Source organism: Bombus flavifrons, chromosome 9 (genome assembly GCF_040668555.2).
Source record: "Bombus flavifrons isolate JBK064 chromosome 9, iyBomFlav1_principal, whole genome shotgun sequence".
Lineage (NCBI taxonomy): Eukaryota > Metazoa > Arthropoda > Insecta > Hymenoptera > Apidae > Bombus > Bombus flavifrons.
In genome coordinates this window covers 6,300,364-6,320,903 of record NC_138450.1, presented here as the reverse complement: position 1 = coordinate 6,320,903, position 20,540 = coordinate 6,300,364, and the positions used below count along the sequence as shown (strand labels likewise).

Here is a 20,540-nt window from a genome sequence, read left to right as displayed (position 1 = left end):
CCCGTGGAAGACGCATGGTCCTTGCTAATATGACGTTTGAAATATGGCGCAACGCGCGTTCGAAGGTGCGAGAAGAGGTGCTCGGTGAAGAAAAGAAGCAGAATTGAACATGGAGGAGAGCTGTTGAGGCCAAAGCCGGCAAAACGGACGTAGAAAGAAAGGGAACCGACAAAAAGTTAGGCTTTCCGTTCTGCCAATGCTTTTTGCTGTACGAATAGAGGGATATCGCTACAAAAAATATAATCTCTTTTTGGGTTTTTCTCTTACCGTTCTTTATACTTTTCTTTACTCTGTTTTCCCATGTTCTTATTATATTTAATTTCATTGAAAGAGAAGATTTTGCTAAGCTTGTTAGATTGTGCTTCGTAAATATTATTCCATCCATTAAGGATCGAGCTCTGTGCGTGCGTGCGTGCGTGCGTGCGTGTGCGTGTGCGTGTGCGTATGCGTGTGCGTGCGTGTGTGTGTGTGTGTGTGTGCGCGTGTGTGTGCGTGTGCGTGCGTGCGTGCGTGCGTGCGTGCGTGCGTGCGTGCGTGCGTGCGTGCGTGCGTGCGTGCGTGTGTGTGTGTGTGTGTGTGTGTGTGTGTGTGTGTGTGTGTGTGTGTGTGTACAGAACAACGTTATAGATACATTAATTTCTTAAAATTTGATAAAATTGCAAAATCTAAGTGGGAAAATAGCAATGAAAAGTATTTTGTTTATGCGAAAATATCGATATTTATGGATGTCTTTATGGATCAATAATAAACATTCAAGATTTTATTATTTTAAGATTTTAAGATTGTATGAAAAAAATACATAGTATTGCTTCTTTCTGGAAATATGTAATATGTTATTTGTTAACTGCTGAATATAATTTCATGATATTTTCTGAGCTTCTTACGTATAATGTTTAATGTAGCTGAAGTTTGCTAAGAACTAATGTATTTCGAAGATAAGGAGAAAGGAACTTTGCAAGTAGTCGTATCTAAGCGATGTTTCACCTTATCCAAACTGAAATCTACAAATGCTTGAGCGATAAATGTATTTGTTTCTGATTTTGTTCTACAGATAAACGTTACTTAACCATTTTTAGACTCGCCGTTCGATTATCACTTATCATTCCGTAAAAAATATAAAACATGTTGATAGTGATTTATATTATGACATGTTGATAGTGATAGTAATAATTTAACAATTATAATCAAATACTGGAACCTATAAATCTAAAAAAACTTTTCAATTTGTCAATAATGAATTCACTAAAATAGTTTTACGTCTTCACATATTTAATTTTCTCCATTACAATTGAATATTTTAATTAAGAAGATACACGAATACTGAAGATTGAACAACGAAAGCGTTGAGTGAGCCAATTCTAAATGTTCCTCTTTAATTCTCCTTAATTATGTTTAACATTCAGCTGGAACTAGTATTTCCTCGAACTTAGAATTTTATTATTCAACTGAAATTCCTAACATAATTCATAAAAAATAATTGTTCGATTCCATCAAACGCCGAACGAAACAATATCAAGTGTCAAACTGTCCAAATTCCTAAACAAACTCTAGTCAAAAGTGAAAAATCACATGTTCTATACCACATATATCCAATAGAACGTTGAGCACGTATAGCAACAGTTCTTAGAAAAACTTCGCGAAATGCAGAAAAAATTTTTATCTTAAATTTTTTATTTAAATAAAATATTTTTTATTTAAACACGTGCAAGTCGGGGAAGCAATTTCTTCGAGAGGGTAGTTCTCCGCCGTCAGAATGGAAAGAATCTTTCCGTATGATCCGGGTAAGAGGCAGTAAAACAATAGCATCGAGATACTATCGGTTGGAATGTACCAAAAAACTCGATGAAAGAATACGAAGTAATCGACGCAAGACCGGTTGACGGAACTGTTTGATTCACGCTTGGGGTGCGCATTCTTGTGATTCTTCAACGAAGGACGGCAAACTCTATTCCTCGGCGTTTTTCTCTATCCGAGAACCGAGGCCCATCCGGATTACGGAACACGAATCTGATGGGGTGGTTTGAGGAAAATCGAAGTCAAAGCTGTGAAGAGAGAGAGAGAGAGAGAGAGAGAGAGAGAGAGAGAGAGAATCCGCTATAGTGGAACGAACGTACACTCCACACGCCGCTGATTTATTCGAAAATCCGTGGAAAGTGGCACGTTTCACCCGTTGTGAAGCGCATCTATCCCAAACCCTTCCTTGCGTCCCAGCATGCCTGTCTTCCGTGTTCTCGCACCTTCTTTTCCCTCCGCCCTCGTGTTCCTTCACAAGTAGAGTTCGGTATCTGGCTTCCTTGGGTGCCTAACGCGTTCCTAACCCTCCTCCACTCCTGAGACTCAAACCTTAGACCGGTTTAGGTATTCCCGTAGTAAGCTTGCCGTAGCCTCGGAGCCAGTTTAGCGTCCTCTCTCGCGCCCCTATCTGATTTCAATGTGGTTCGGTTACGTGCTTCAAATCAAAAACACGAACGTTATTTCTCTACGTGGTCTCCACTTTTCTCGTTCCTCCCTCCCCTTCTTACACTGCACAACCCGGCTCCTGAACCGTATACCGGTTTCTCTTCGCGCGATCGTTCCTTGTCACCCCAACAACCAGCGAGTTTTCGCCTCTCTGTATCCCAGTGTCGTCGACGTTTCTCCCCGCTTTTCGCGCACCTATATCCCTGGACTCGTTCTCACCCACACAGGCAACACCTTATAAACTTTTATTTTCGAGCACAGCTCGACGAAGGGAAGCGCGAGATAGAGGAAAGTAAGAGATAGACAGAGAGGAAGAGGAAAAGATGGAGGAGGAGAAGGAAGAGGTGAAAGTGGGGGTTAGATGGAAGGAAGGAGGACGAAACGATTCGAGCGGGAAGGAGCGTATGTTCTGTCAAGCTGTCGCTAAGAGGGAGTTCGCCTGCCAACTTATGGGACACGTACAATGCGAGCCAAGAATATTGCAGCTCCTGTCGCCCTTTTTACCCCTTTCCGCCCACTTTTCCTTCATCCAGCCGCGTCTCGTATCCGCGGCTCGTATCTTTTCCTCTCTCTCTCTCTCTCTCTCTCTCTCTCTTCCTCTCTTTCTGTCGCTCCTTCTCGTGGTGCAAAGTGTCGCGTTCGAAAGGACTGCTCCCTCGTCGGATATTGAAATGTATTTAGCAAAAAAGAAGCGCATAAGTACTTGACACGGACAACCGTTTTGTAGGCGGTCCTCGCCTAGCCAGCCCCGGTTAACTTGCCGTGTGCCGAACTGTCTGCCACCGGTGCTTATAATGTTGAGAAACGTATGACGGCTGGCGGTACAAATTGAAAGAAGATGAAAATGTAAGCGACTGCCGTCTTTCGATTTCGACACGAGTCACCAACGTGTACCGGCCGCCCCGTGCGTGAATTTCAAATCAGCCGCGAGTCCTATGCGTTTGTAGAATATGGGATATTGTCTGTTCATGGGACAAATAGGAATAGAGATCCTGTGAAAATTTTAACGATGTTTTTTTAACACATGCACTGTTGATTAAATGTCTTTTGCACAAACAAATAAACAAATATCTATTTTAATATTACTTTTACGTAGGGAAGACAATCAGTAAAGACAAATCTGTTTATTATAAATAAAATATAAAAACACAAGTGTTCCTTCAAAATCAAAAGGTTGTAGTAAATGACATACGCTAGTGAAAACAACACTTTTGATCATTTAAATAATCATTTTTCAAACCTACTTCCCAGTGAAAACTATATATTTATACGAGAAATATCGCTTCTCTCACTTGCAATAAACAAATCATTTTTAAGCCCGCACACTTATTGTTGGTCTTTATGAATATTGTGGTATGAAACACAAAATTCTATTCATCATTTCGCTCGTGGTTCTTCCAGACTGTTTGCAGCTTTCGAAGTAGTCAAGAAATGGAAATCATCGTACGTTTCCGGTAAACGGTATCTCAATATCCACGATAAATGCGAAATAATATGTCGCATCCGAACGTGTAGATCATAGATTATCGGGGAAATAGAGATATGATCGGGAGAAGTAAAAAGTACAAGCGGAACCATACTGTATCTTTACGCGTATGTATATATATATAGTATCTCATGACGACTGAAATTAATAACCCAATAGTGATTTTATATAAAAAATCGAATAGAAAAGCCTGCAATAAAATATCGTCATGAAAGCTTATGGGCGTATGGAAATCGATTTGAAACAGTCGAGAAATACGTAAGCACCGCGTAAAATCTTTTTTGAAAATCTTTGGGGACTATGATTACTGCTTGGCATAAAAATTGTTAGTGAAATATGGGAAAATATAAAATGTTATGTGAAATAATAGAATATTGTTTGAATCGTATTATTTTATAGGATCCTGTTGAATTTATATATGAGATCAGTGAGAAATATGTTTAGAGATATAGGTATAATTTGCTTAAGAATACGGTTTCATTTAACGCAATAGTAATTTACTTATGATTCTACAAAATAATTTTACACTAACGTATACAATACATATAAAAAAGTTTTCCTCATTTTTACTCATTAAAAAAATAGCAGCGTGTATATCTTTAAAGCAGTAGAAGCGTTACCCATTTTAATTATGAAAATAGCGTGTGTATGGTTATTATTTAGTACTGGCATAATTTATTACACTATGTTTACAATACCAAGATCATACGCTATATTTTGCTATAATCTTCAAAAATAGTAATTAACAATAAATTCTCGAAAAGTCATTTCAATTACACCACAATATCATATGCTTATCGAGTTAGTTTGTCAAAAGTAAAAAAATACTTCTATTGTGTATTTTAAATCCATTTTCCACAGATGGTTGGTCTTTTGTCGATCGGATGATCCGTTGTCAAACATCCTATAAATCTTTGAATCTCTGTATCATATCAGTGAAACGGAGGGTATCTTGTAGAATGCAGATGTTCCGTGCAAAGAATCGGTGGCTAGGTTTCCATCGTTAACTTCGGTCCCCACGAGTTGAGCCGCGTGTTGTCATCGCCGACGTGCGGATATAAAAAGCGGCTCGACGACAGCACTCCGTGACAAACGATCGCATTGTGAACGCCCGACTTCTTTCCTCCACCGCATAAATCCTTGTACGAGGCGGAGATTCATCTCGACTTCAACGCCTTAATAACAGAGTCGAATATCAGATTATATATGTAATTGTTGCTAATTGTCCATTACCTTGTTTTAATAATATAATACAATTTATATGTAATTTCAATTTATAGTCTACTAATTCCATAAAAGGCTACTAAATACTGCTTCTAATTATTTGTTTGCTATACGATGAAATGTTTCTGTACTGATTCAATGAAAGGAAAATATTATTTATCCTCGTTAATTCGTAATTAATGTGCACATTTCAGTAATGTTTTTACAGTAGAACTCTGTTTATATGAACCTGTCATGGTACAAGTTGGTGCTTCATATACCCAGGTCATTTATATAATAGGAGCCCACCTATGTCTGTGCCCATTACCTATGTTTTTTCATATAAGGGGATTCCAAGAAACATTTGCTCTTAAATGCATAATAATGTTGCAGATTTGTATCAATTGCGAAGCGTGAGAGCGAGTGTCACATTACGCCTGATCCTACTGTTTATTGTTAGACGTTCATAGAAGTAGAGCGACGTTCAGATAATAAGAGCTCAAGTAGCCAAGCATTATTAAAATTTCATTCACATAATTGGAGCTCATAGAAACGAAGTTCCATATCTTTATTACATCACCAAATTACGGATTTATATTGAAATTCATACTTTTGAGAATTCATAAATAAGAAAATAGAACCTAGATAGAAAATGATTTTACTTACCAAGTATCATAGAAAGCACTATACTTTGGATATTTTATATATTTTTTCCAGCCTAATTATCATAAATTGACAGAAGGATCCGTATACTCACGTTAATGTACATATATAAGTATCCTAGCAAAAGGGTTAAGGAAGAGCCAGCGGTCCAGCATGGCCACTGGCCGGTGGTTCGCCTTGACCGCCGCTTTTCGTAATCCAATGGCTTACATTTGTTTCAGGCGTAACACGGCCGGCGAATCTGTACACGATTTAGTTCCCTCCGGAAAACAAATTCCATCACAGACCGCCGGTGCAGCAAGTCGAATGAATAAACGACTATAGAAATCGCAGCTCCCTGCCAGGCGAAGGGAGAATATCTCCAGCAGAGTTTTTTTTGCTCCTTTTAATCCAAAGATTTAAATCTCACTAGCCGAAAAAGCGCCGGGACGTTGCATTTTGAACCAAGGTCCATTGTAAGCTTCTCGTTGGATCTCGGAGATTCACCAGGCTGAATGATGTACAGCAGTGCGTGATTTAAATACATGGTACGTAACGAGAATTATGCGAGTCTCGAGAGGAAATCTCACCCGTTCTTATTGTCCGCATACGTAGAAGCTACCTCAGAGGTGAGAAACCTTTCGTGTACGCTGCTGGCCGAGAAAATGAAAATGAAGTAACGTGTATGTACTTTGATGTATTTTTGGAGGAAATTAAATTCTATTAAATATATATTGTTGTAACGTACGGTGACGCAACAAGTAGGAAATTATTAATAATACGGCCATTTAGCGTTGGAGGAATTTGTTAATTCATTACAAGTTCAACCCTATTGTCTTTTTTCGCTTATTTTTCACTCTTGAATTCTTAGACAATATCTTTTTTCAAGTTTCGAAACGAAAAGTATAACATACACATAAAGTAGTGAAATTTACAAATATATAAATTATTTTAAATATACAAACTTTTAAACAAATACAAAATATATATCGAATAACACAAACGACATATTTATACGCTGTTCGTACTTTAGTAATATCTACTAAAATGCAATATTTATTAAAATGTAATTTTTATTTGGATAATATAAAACAGGTGCAGAGAACAGCAGGGTTAAAAGAAAATTTTTGGATAAAGGCAATTGTTTATGTATTGCTTGCTACTGAAAAAGAGATTACAATATTGTAATTCTGAAATTTACCAGACAAATGTTTGGTATTTAATTTAGTTTAATAACGATAAATACGTAAATTTCTACAAAAGAGAGAAGAACCCGTAGTTGCTAAAGTAACAGAATATTTTGGCTTTAATTTCGCAGTAGCTCTAGAATTAATAGTTATATCATTCATACAAGCGAACGTGTCTCCAATACTCACGGAAATATGAAATGTTAAAATGCGTACATGTAACTTTGATAGCTTTTACTTTTATTTGCAAATGAAAATTTAAATACATATGGTTAGAATAGTTTAATTTAAACTATAACGCTTTAATTATGTCTGTTCTAAAATACATGAATTTATCTTAATATGTACTCTTTCATAAGATCCTTACTACAGTAGTTTAAGAACCGTGATAGTTCGCTTATGTCGTTGACGTATTCTCGTTCCATACAGAATAAGGATGACAAAATAACTGAAAGGAGAAAAAACTTTCCATGTTAAAATTTATATGATATTCTTTATGTTTAGTTATAGCTATAAATGTACAAATATATAAATTATAGTATAATAACTCTGAATTTAATTTTATTAATTTCTTTAAATAAAAAATGATTATTTACTCCTCATCGTTGCATATTTCACTCTAAAACGAACTAGATAATTTATTTTGGGAAACAATAGACACAGGAATATTTGACATTTCTAGAAACATTAATTACATTGTGCACGCAAGGGACTAATTTTGGAGCTTTTTATAAATAGTAGCAATAAGTTGGTTTCTCTGCTTGCTTATTAATTATAAATTATTATACATATATATATCCTACAGTATTAAGTAATGAAATTCAATAATTTGATCGCATTTATCAAAAAAAACAGTATGTTCCCATTCCAATCTTGTTATGATATTTATGACATTCTTATACAAGAATGATTCAAAAAAATTCATTTTCTTAAAGATACTTTCAACTGATACTATTTCATCTTCCGGTTCTTTATTGTCATTTAATGAAATAAAATTTCAGTATATAATATATACGAGATATCATATGGTTTGGAATCGCTGATTTACTTTTCCGAATTACTCAATAATTAGAGAAACGCAGTTAGAAATATGTAGTTGCCGTAAGCAAGCAATTACCAATGCCAGGGAAGAAAGTACATTTCGATCAGGCTATATTACACCGTGGGTATTGGTGTCTCTCAATAGAGAAGTGCGCTAGGGGATTCTGCAGAGTAAACTCGATTGTATCTTGTTTGTACGCGTACCACACTCAAGATCGAAAGCCCGATGAGATTATCGTGCCTATTATCCGGTTGCAATCATTCTTAAAATAGGGTGAATCGTAGACAACTTGCGATTCGAAGCACGTATGCATCGCAAAAACAAGGAAATGAACAAAAGAAATTTTAAAGAATGAGTGCCAACTGAAAAAACATATTTATTTGCATACGTATACAGAGGTTTTGGAAATATTAAAAAATTAGTTTTTCCAGTAAAGAAAAGATAGTTAGGAAGTAGTTAATCAACATAGTAATTGTAAACAACGTGTATTTGAAATAAGATGTAAGTTTGTATCGGGCAATAATTTAAGTGCACGCTGATAGTGATAGTTTAAGTATAGTATTAAATATAGCCAATTAACTCTTACACAAAATATCTGGTCTAATATATATGATCTATATGATTCATTTGACAAATTCTGAAAGGGCAATCATTTGGTTCAAATAATTTATATTCTATATTCCATTATTTTTAATGTTATGCTAAAACAATACATTTCAAAAAAGAAAATTACATTTATAAGTTAATTTGCAACATTTTGATGTATTTAGATTAACTCGAGCATATTTCAGAACGTATTATGATTATCTACGGTTGATTATCTCATAATAAATGACGAGAATGTAACAATATAGAATTTTTTAATATGCATTTATTGAAAAAGATGGATACTAATGAGGAATATTCATGTAATAATTTTCTGCATACGGATACGTTAATGGCAAATGGCAGCTTTCCAGTGTAGCAAAAATGATTGAAATAGCGAAAACATCGGTAAATATATAGATTTGTTCGAATATACATTAAAAATGACTAAAACTTGTAAATATTTTTCCAAACATAACTATGAAATTAACTCTAATTATATGAAAATGTACAATTTATATCACACTGTAATAAAACATCTTTCAAAACACTACACATTACTACATTTGTTAATTATTAGTTTTATAAAAATAAGAAGCCGAATCTTTTTTGCGTAAACAAATAAATTTTGATTTTTTGTATGAAATTTGCACCTATCGTTTTCAAATAAGGTTGATAAGATACAAACATCTGATAATTTGAATGTAATTTTACAAAAGGCTAAACAAAGACAGGCTAGGTAGGTATCGAATCCAAGTTTTTCTCATTAAAGGTTTTTTGGGTTCTCCATGCGTGTATCCAGGTCGAACATGTATTCGATGTATTCTGATGGATTGAGTAAAAATTGATTAGAAAAAGATGAAAAATATGCTGTTGTCGTTTGTTATCAAATATATCTTAAAATATATCTTAAAACGAAATAACCGACTAATATTTTATCCAACTGTTTAATTTCGTTGTATTTTTGTATTTCTTCCTTTTTGTACTTTTTTCTAATTCTTTTACCATGAGTATAATTTTATAACAAAAACAAAAAATACAAATATTTCGCTACGATAGGGGAATAACATAGAAGTTCCTTTGTTATAGTACTAATTAAATTGTTCTAATTGTTTGACATATTTTTTATTTCGCTATTAATCGTTATTAATTTGAAAACGAAATTGGTAGCGAATTTAATTCACAACAAATTCTATTTTTCAACAATTTATTATTGACACAGTATAAAAGAGATACTACTATACTAGAACTATAGGAAGTATTAAGTATACATATGAACAAATGAAAGAGTATGTTACATGTACATGAATATATCAAACTACGTAAGTTACTGGAGTTATGTGATAAATCAATCGATATTGGAATTTCTGAAATAATTTGTAATTCTACAAATATGTTGAATTTTACATATTGCCAAACATTCCATATTGACGCATCATATTAAATTAGCCCAATATACTATACAGTCAGACATATCACAAAGTTACTTTCTCTTTACAAATGAAATAAGAGTTAAAATTGAATGAAGTTAAACCATTATGTTATTGTATATATATAATATATATTATAAATATACAATATATAATATGAATACAAATACAAAATATAAATATATAAAATGAGTTATTGTTACCCTATACTAAAAAAGCAGAATTATGAACTCGAACTAATATTCCAAGTATATGGAGCGCAACTACTGTATTCCTGCTGACATCTTTGCCAGAATTCCGTCGAATCGGTAAGAGCAGTATCTGCAACCCTCGGTTGTTTATTTCAATGTCATCTCTTTGCAAACAGGTTTCATGTATCTCTTATCAAAAACCAAAATTCTGCCGATATTGCAGGGACCTTGTTCGCCTTCTCTGTAACACCGACGAATATATCCATAAAATGGCCACAAAATCTCGTTCTTAGAACATTTCATGGAATGCCGTAGGTATTCTGCTTGGTCGGGAAAGTAGATGGTGTCTCGATTCAGATTATTCTTGATCATACCGTTTGCAGGATAGGCACGAACGCACGAAATCCAGAAACTTAGAGTTACGATCGCTAGCAGCAAACGCATCCTTAATTAATAATTAACAATCTATACAGTTGTGCTGTTCTCTGGATCCTGAAAAAATAAGAAGTGACTAAGATATTTTTCTGATTATTTTGTTAAAGATATACATTGTTCGCCATAAATATCAAGATATTTAGCCCTAAGAATTTATTCAACAAATTTTACTTTATTTTATATTCTGCATTATAAAACATAAATGATGCAGATGTAAAAAAAGATGTATAATAACACTTGTGACAGTGTATGTACTCGTATTATGGAAATTAATCATTTTTGGATTGATATTATTGAAATAAAGTAATAGATGAACAGAAGATTAAGTTTATGTATTTAAGTGTTATAATTTTGTTCTGTCAAGAGCTACTAACTAGAATTCCCACCTCAAACGAACGTATTTATTTTTAACGTAAAGGCTACGATCCTCTTTTAGGCAATCAAGGTACTCTTAGCGCTCTGAATAATTTGTTGTTTAACCTTCTCCTCTTGACATTAAGTTTATAACCAATTAATTTAATACTTCACTTCTTATAAATTAGTCGAGAATATCACATTATAATTTTGAGTGACGTAATTTCTTTCGGTTGGTTCGAGATTAATATTCTCTCGACAACAAATTTTATAACACATCTGACATCATACTCGTCTCTGCTTAAACCAGTTTTTGGTTTTACATCACAAGATTTTGTATTCATGTGACAATAATTTATACGTTTCCAATGCCGGTTCAGAAATTTTGATTAAATACTAATGCTTTTAATTTAATTTAATTGAATAGTTAAATAACACAATATATTAAATGTAAAATATAAAATAACTAATCACGATTTTTATTAAATACTAAAATAAATCGTTAATTTAAATGTAAAATCAGGTATTAATTTATCAACAGAAGAGCAGTGTGAAACTTGAAATTTTGCATATATTAACATATTACAGTTGCATTATTGCAAAATTATAGTAGGTGCAATTGGTTGCAAAAGTTATACATGTTTATGCATCGAATGTAATGTAACTCATTTTCAGGCAACAGCTATTTTTACAATCCACAAGACCAACTTTATTTCATCAACTCGAAAGTATATACTAACGAAACTATTAAACATATCTAAATGTGATGGAAGATATCATTTTCAGCCAATTTCGGTTACACGTGAAAATTTCACAGATATAAATTTGAATAAATCATCAAAGAAATATTTCACGACTGCATTTAGGAAAATTATAAAAGAATAATCGCAAAAATTTTAGTATATCGAAAAACCACTCTCAAAGCGATTCATTTTCAAATAATAGTTGTTTTTATAATCCATAGATGCAGCCTGATAACGCCAGTTTTAATGACTACTATTGAAACCTAAAATACAGTTAAAAATTTAATCTTCTGGAAATTACGATTGCTCGTAGCAATTTGTAAAATGTAAGTATGAAGTTGTTTAAGAAATAATTAAAAACTGATTTGTGCAATACGCTATGAAGCTACTTTAATTATGCATCGTTGTGTATCGCGGTCGTGTTTCCGGCTTTGCGGTAAATAATAGTATACGCGGTATTGTTGTTACAATTTGTGATCATGGTTTTCATTTGAGTCGAAATTAAATTTTCAATCGACTTCCAGTTTCGACTGATAAATTTTATTATTCAATTTTAAAGTAAGCGTTTTATCAGGCTTCGCAATGTCACCGAATAAACGTTACGTATTTATATTGTTTCTCCCGTTGATGTTACGTGGAATAAATTTTATGGAATATTCATATCTTTGAATAATACGAAAATAAAATTGATGCTAATCATTAAATTGCGAGGATTAATTTCCGTGAACAATGCTTTTACCCATTTCACAATTCATGAATCGTCAAACACGTATTTTCCTTCAAGACTACTTTTTTCAGAACTTATTTACAATAAATATATTATTCTATCTAAAAAATACTTATAATGATTTTATTTTAGAAATAAAGGCGAAATAATAAAAATTATACCTTCATGTTTCATGCATCTTATATTTTATTTCTGCACACTTGGACCTACTTTAAATGCATAAATATCTACAATCTACTTATCATAGAATTGCATCGATAGATTACAGTTGCAACTTTTTTTCTATTTGTCTAATATGCTTCAGCAGAAATACGGTAGTCGAAGTGATACAAAATGATTCGCCTTTATGAAAGTTTAGAACAAAAGAAAAAATGCTGAATTAAAGAACCATTCGGTTGAAATGACTTTTGGACAAATAATTATTTTATGTTCATTCAAGAAATTAATTTATAATATATTATATATAATATATCATATATAAAGATTTTGTATTTTCACTCGAATACTGTTCTTTGGGAACTGTGTCATGCAGATTAATTTTCCGATATATCAGTGTGAAAAATACTCTTCTGTCAGATACTACTTAAATAAATGTATGATATTAACCTCTTAAGGCGTGTAAGACGAAATATTTCGTCATGTCTGGTAAACAAGTGTATTGGATATAACGATATAGTTCGTCTAATATAATATAATGTAATATAATCTAATATAATATATAATAAGTCTAATCTAATATAATATAACGATATAATGTCGTATGGTATTAGTTACCATTTTATATGTAGCTATTTCAACATGGGTAGAAAACTATTCTCCGGCTAAGAGATTATTTAAAATAATTGTAGAACATTTAATCTCATGGATTGACATTTAATAATGTTTTTAAAAATAGTACCATGCAGTTATGAAAATGTACCTTTTACCGAAAATATAAACAATAGATGTAACTACTTCTGATAATTTAAATGATATTATTTTTTATTTATTATACACTTATTTATTTTATTATACACTAATATATATATATAATATAACATATATAATATATATATAATACACTAATTTATTTATACACTTTTTATAATTTCTTGCTTGAAACTATATATTTTTCCAATATGAATTAAAATTCTGCAGATATTTCGTTCTACAATATAATAGCACTAAGTTGAAAATGAGTATGAATAGTAAGTATATATTTCATACTAGTTATGAGGCGAACTTGTAATTCCAATCAAGTGACTAATAATCAACAATATCGTAATAATTACGTTTATAATAAATACGTTTATGAACAATCTCTATAAATTAAACCCAAAGTCTTAACAATGAAAACAATAAAGATATCATCTGATAAAAATGATCAAAAGTTCATATCAGAATAGCGACGCGCCAATAAATGCGGGATTCTATACGCTTTGACGATCCTTACACAAATTCATTTCTCAAATTAGTTCTCGTTTTCCCATCATTGAAACACAAATTCTTGTTAGGACGTCAACCGGGAATTTTCATACGGAAACGGGAACAACTTTGTTCGTTCGAATAGCTTCAAGCGATACTAATGAACGTTTTACTAAAAACAAGCGGAGATCGCGTGTGCCATAATGATGGCAACGGGCAACATTGTAATTCCTAAGGGTATTTATAATTTCACAGTTCGCTCGCCGCACCTCTCTCGATCTGCGACGCGTAAATCTAGACTTTGTGCCGTTTTGATGCAGTTCTACCGGAGTCACAACATTATGATCGCTCTTCAACTTACAGCGAACGCTCATTATTAAATGAACGTATTATAATTCAAAGGTGTTTCCAATTTTGTAAAGTTCTATTGTATCATTATACGCAATACATTATACAACACTGTCATAAAACTTAAAAAGCAAATAGAAAGAAAAATATTCCATCACATTTTCTTAAATGTTTAATTACGTATATCTTATCTGTCGAGTGTTGATAACGATGAAATAGTGCTAGAAAATATTGCAAACGTATAAAATATTCACCAACCATCAACATATGGAAAGAATTTCTCGTCTATTGAGATAAACGTATAGGTATTTCTATTTTTCATCACAGTAAATTTATTAATGAGATTTTTGGTAACTTGGGGCAGACAAACTGCATATGCAGATTCAAAGTGTCTAACATCATTGTCGAAGAATATCTTTAATCTGAATTTTACGAGGTCTCCGCAAGTCTACGTTATTCATTTTTATAGAATTATATTTATCTGTTTTATTAATTACAGTTATTTACTTGGTAGAAAATCTGTGTGTAATACAACGTCTAATATGTAAGTTGTAATTTAGTAATATCGTCATTTAGTAAATTATTACATAATAGAATATTAATGACAATGATAGTGATTTAACAAATTGCAAATTGTAGATTTATAATTGTACGTGAAATAAGGTAGTCAGATGATTTACAATTTATAAAATCTACTTCTAAAATTTCGTATATTTTATTACTGAACTTCCTACTGTTACGCAAGAGTATATATTTATATAATTTCCAATTTTCGTTGGTTTGTCGAATTTCACTGATAATTGGTTTAATTGTATCGAATTCTGATAACAAGTTTTAGAAGATACAAAATATCCATACATCAAACATACATACAAGCGTACAAACGCCTAAAGCGTATGAGATTCCAATATAAATTACTCCATAACAGAGTGTTTTACTACAGAATGTAAACGTATCTTAATTTTCGCGACACGAATAGCCATAGAATAGCGGAAGATTTAATCTCTGTTACTATAGCAGAGTTTACTTCGAGCGTGGAGCTTCTATACTTTTACAGTTCATCATAAAAATTTATGCTGCACGGTCGAGGGTGCAGTTTCCTGTTAAACTCAGATTTCGCAGCGGTCTTTTTTTTTTAAACCCCGGTCACTGACGAAAGCACGAGAACAAAGCATATCATTTTTATCGTGAATACGAGGCAGAAGAGAATACGAAGCTTCGAATCGACGAATCAACCGCGAATCTCGAACACCATCGCGCCGCGCACGGCATTGTTCTGGATGGAAAATTAAATCCAAACTTCCCACCGGACAAATAATCCCTTACCACCAAGAAAATTTCACGAATAGCGACGATAACAGAAGCAAACACGCTCTTCCTATCAGCGCGGTACTTTCCCAAAACTCCGCGTAATCTCGCTTCCCCTTTTCATTCTCTTCATCGCAGTTTTATCGCGATCAAGAAGTTTCTATGTTTGTACGAAAGATCAAGGAGCATTTACACATCGGTTATATAAAATGTAAATAACTGATACGATGCTTTATGTAGACTATAATCTAGTACTGAATGTTGAAAATAATGGAGAAGTTTAAGTAAAATATAAAAAACAATTTTTTTTTTTGGTGAAGGAATATGTAATGCGATAGGTTCATCTTCTTCAACACCATCAACACGCTTGATCGAACTAAAGTAGATAAGGATGTTGTTCGTCAAACAAATATCTATATTCAGATACTTATATCATGAGTACATCAATGCACCATATCGGACATTACGTATATTCTACGAGAAACTAGGTAGGTAGGTACCATAAGTTACTATAATAGAATAGCATACTATTAAGGACAGCTCAACTACCTCAGTTATATTTTCAATGGAGAAGTTACATCGTGCTACTGGCGAGAATAATGATAAATTCTGACAAAGTGAAAACAAATTATAAAGTTACAAACATTAAACATTGAACTAAGTTTAGATCGAATATGTGGAATACGTTAGGGATTGAGCTTGGTGTTGCTAGAGCTAGGTAGGCAGATTCAGTAGGTTAGGTCTGGGATTAGACGTGGGTTAGTTAGAAGAGCTTGGGTTAAACTTAACTAGATAAGTTAGGTTCAGTTGAAATGGTTTAAGTAGATTGAACGTGTTAAACGTTTGGACAGATGGAATATTTTGGACGAGTTGAATGATTGATAAGTGATTGTACTGAAAGATTCAGAATTTAGATAAAACTAGTTGAGTTATTAATTTCATACGTTCTCACAGTAATCTGTCTTCTTTATATTTATAGCTTACTTTCTACAAAGTTGTAGCATAGTCGTTTTATACATGGCAAGAATATGTGTTTTTATCATAAATATAGGTTTCAAGTTGAACAGAACTTTTAACAGGGACAGAGTACGATATCTCTAGGAAAAATCTGAAATTCGTCGTATGAAACACAGAGTGGAAGGAGCGTGTAAATGGCTCGCCCAGGTGTAGGAGTGGCAATAATTTTAGGAGTAAGTTTTCAACTTTCCTGGACGATACAATGACAGACGCTTCCAAGAAGATAGAGTACTCCTGGGCTTTTACATTATCATTGTGCTGGTACGCTCGCTAACTCGCGATTTATTGCGTGTAGATAGCAATTAATTGTAACTCTTGCACGAAGACGGGAATTCGCTCGAGGACGATTCTTCTGGTCCTTTTTCGGGGGATTCCTCGCCCTGAAAATCGTTGCGAAGGGTATTCGTTACAAACGCGTAACGGCTTTCGAAACAATTCATTCTACTTGTCACGCTGACTCGCGAATATTCGCTGTTGGAATCTATGCCTATCGTAATTTTTAAATACAACTTCACGGCATGGTTATGCGAAGCAATAAAACCTTTATAATGTGCGTTTGCATTTCGTTAATAATGGTACCTGAATTTTATTACGAGGAAGAATTTACAGCTGCTATGTATATATAAGAAAAAGAACTATTCGTTCTTGTATTTTCATTTCTCTTAAACTTGGTAACTGAGGAAGATGTGCTAATTCGTCGTACAAACTGTCAATCTCTTGCATTATATTCGCTTTGTTTGGAAATCCTTTAAATTAGATGTTCAAAGCGTTGACCACACGTGTTAAGAGAACAAACGTACAAGTTCTATCCTTATGGGAAACTTGCCAAACTTCAAGGTCCATTTTCGCCTAAACTATAAGACCAAGTTCAACCACATTTTAAAACATTCCGTATATAATGCGGAACATTCAAATTTCAATTAACTTTCTTAACTCCGAATTGTTTATTAAAATCCGATTTTAACCCCATTTCTCATTTTCAACTGAAAACGAGATAGTGATTATGTCGTGAAATAATGAAAAATACGCACATTCATTATCTTCTCTCACGTGTCACTTGGCGAATCTCATTGTATCGCAATGCACGATTGCATAAATTTCCAATGTATCAGGATGTCCATAAATTACGCGGGAATGGAGAAATTAAAAATAACTTTGTGCAGGGTTGACAGTACGATAGCAACGGCTAACAATCAACCATCGTTGCTCACGGTAGAATAGAAAGTAACCCGATCTAAATTCACATAAGCCACGAATAATGCATCATGCTTGTTAGCGTATCAGTCCGTATTTTCCATCGAGTGTAACGCGAATCGGCATTGCATCGATCACGACGAGTTTCAAAGCATCACGAAGCACTCTTTCGCGTCATATAAATGCGTTGCCATTCATGCGTTGCAATTAATGTTATCGACTAACTTAATACACTGCAAGCCGCTTCTTTAGCAATAAAATTACTTTTTGCAGAAGTTGCTGAATTATGTAAATGATAATTTTCTCTGCAGATAAGTAGATATTCTAGAAATTCTTGTAAATAAGAAGGTATAACATAAAGCAGAATTAATTGATGCATTTGATCAAATTATTGATAAATTATACGTTAATACATGTAAAAAACATGTTTAGTTTTATATATAGCATGCATTAATTGTACAACTTTTTATTCCGAATAAAAAGATATTAAAGGTTCTCATCACGTTTAAATTATTTCTAAAACACCACTAATCTTTAACTACCATATGTCCCTACAAAAATTGATCAACCACTTTAAAAATCCTAGAGAATGTCTAAAAATTAAAAGAATACACATAGCACCGAAAATAATCACAACCAAATCGACCGATGTCACATAGAAGGAACACTAATTTGTAACCATTCTGTATTCCTACGAAACTAGCAAAATCCGAGAAACTTCAAGAAAGAATTCACATAAAACTATCAACAATCACAAGCTTCTTACACACATATCGAAAGGAAAATCGTTAGTTTTCCACATATCGAACTGATTCTCACGCGCGTTTTAATAGAACTTCTAACCATTGCCAAAATTCGACAGCTGGGTAAAATAATCAAAGGTCAAATTTTATCTAAAGCCGCGTTTGCCGACGAAGGGACTAACTACTACGCTAAAGTGTCCTCTATTGGAACGCGGGACGTTTTACATAATTTAGATGAAACTTACACCTAGCACGGTCTCTTGCCGTGGCAACAAGATTAACGATTACTTTGCACTCACGTTTGCTCGTTTATTTTCCCCCCTGTTGGCGCACCAGTGCTGGGCCGATCTTTTGTTCTCTGGCTGGCTACTTGTTCGTCGACTTTACAGCTGCGCGAGTACCCTGTCTCGCTCCAAAACTTACGCTGCAGACTAAAGTAATTCGCTGTCACTAATAGAAATTTGATACCCGAAAGCGTACAACGTGTCCCAGCTCGCGCGTACGAATCGAGGTTCCAACGTAGACTGAGGAGGTCTCGTATCAAAAGTTAATCTACGCGAATGTACGTAAGGATCTGGCAGGCAAAGGAGGTGGCAAGCACATGAGGAAAAAGGTGGAGTGGCATCGTCTGGCCGTAGGCATGTCATCAGTTCCCAGAATGGTGGATGAGGGGCTGGGAATGACAAGGGGGAAGGGATTAATCTGAGGCAGCCGGTGATCACCTCAACTCGGAGAACTGGTTTGATCGTGAGAGGACTACAGTTTTCGAATAGCGTCCCAGCATCCTCTCCGGATCTCTCCGGGGAAATAAAAGAACGTATTTATGTCGGCACCAGGATAACGCCCACCGCTCGATAAATAGAATTTCTGACAACCACGAGAATTTATGCGATTAATCCCGGTGTTTAGGTTAGATAAACGAGGTGAGCACCGGTGCCCAACTGATCGTTGTCCTCTGTCTATACCTTTATAGACAAGCGGGGTTTAGTTGGCTACGATTTAAAGGCGTTAGCAGCAGCGAGAAATCGATTAACAACTTTCGTTTCATTTAGCGTTTGGCGACGAAATTGAAGTTAAATGATGTACAAAGATGGAGGGGTGATAGGTGGGTTGCAGGAATTCGAAGGACGGAGTCGATCGAACGGTTGATTACATGTTTAAACGATCGTTTAGGAAGTATGTGGTAATTGAAGAATACAGGAGGAGGAGACATGATAACTTTGTCTTCATTGGTTTTCTGATTTTGTTGTTATTTGGTGAAGGGGCGCATTCCAATATGAAATCAGTTATTCAAAAGATGAGTTGATCAAATCTGTAAATTGAAAAGTACAGAAAAATGATGACATTAAAAGTGTGAATAATGATTTTCTTCCGTGGTCCTTGATTGTGATAACTAAAGTAAAATATTTGAGGAAATTCCAGATGTTTTTTGTATCTACATCCGGTTCTCTTTTATTTTTACAACTATGAATCACTCGAGAACTGGTTTGGTCCGTATGTTATTTATGCGTATGTATATTATGCGTAATGTATATTTACACGCTTATAAAAATGCAAAAAATTTGCTATTATTAATGTCAAAATATCACGTTTAAAGTTTCCAGTAGAACAACAATTTGCTAGTTATTCAATATAAATTCCATATATAATATACGATTAGTACTACACCAATTTGCTGTATGATTGTATCATTCCTCTTGAATGACTTCTCGGGTGACGTATTAAATATGAGGTACTGACGTCAAGAATAGTTGCATAGCAGTCGTGTTGGGGATTTCCAAGAATTACATCTCGCTCTGCAAGTATATTTCCTATTTTTTCCGTAAAATTGCTACTGGTATCACGGTCATAACCATAATAACACCGTAATATTATAATTGATTCACTGAAATAAAACGCAACGTGCAATTTAGGGGAATCACTAGGTAACGTGAACAATATATTAAAGCATTGGATATAGATGAAAGAAATAAAAGTTTGCAATACAGTTCTAAGTACAGTTGCAATCATATAATGTTTGATAGTTAAACGTACATTTAAT

At 33.8% G+C, this 20,540-nt stretch overlaps 2 long non-coding RNA genes across 3 annotated transcripts in view; one reads left to right on the top strand and one right to left on the bottom strand.

Moving 5' to 3' along the window:
• Positions 1-7,142, top strand: part of LOC138183598 (uncharacterized) — a 198,845-nt gene extending 191,703 nt beyond the window's left edge. The window contains exons 3-4 of one of the 2 annotated variants that reach the window (XR_011174094.1): positions 6,034-6,339; positions 6,407-7,142. This is a non-coding gene — a long non-coding RNA (uncharacterized LOC138183598). Of the gene's footprint in view, positions 1-6,033 lie in introns of both variants that reach the window. The other variant, XR_011174093.1, reaches the window with a different exon arrangement.
• A 1,234-nt stretch (positions 7,143-8,376) lies between these two features.
• LOC138183595 (uncharacterized) lies at positions 8,377-19,705 on the bottom strand. Its single transcript, XR_011174086.1, has 2 exons — positions 18,799-19,705; positions 8,377-10,718 (listed from the first exon to the last, which is right to left on the bottom strand). It is a non-coding gene; the product is annotated as an uncharacterized LOC138183595 (long non-coding RNA).
• Between the last annotated feature and the right edge of the window lie 835 nt (positions 19,706-20,540).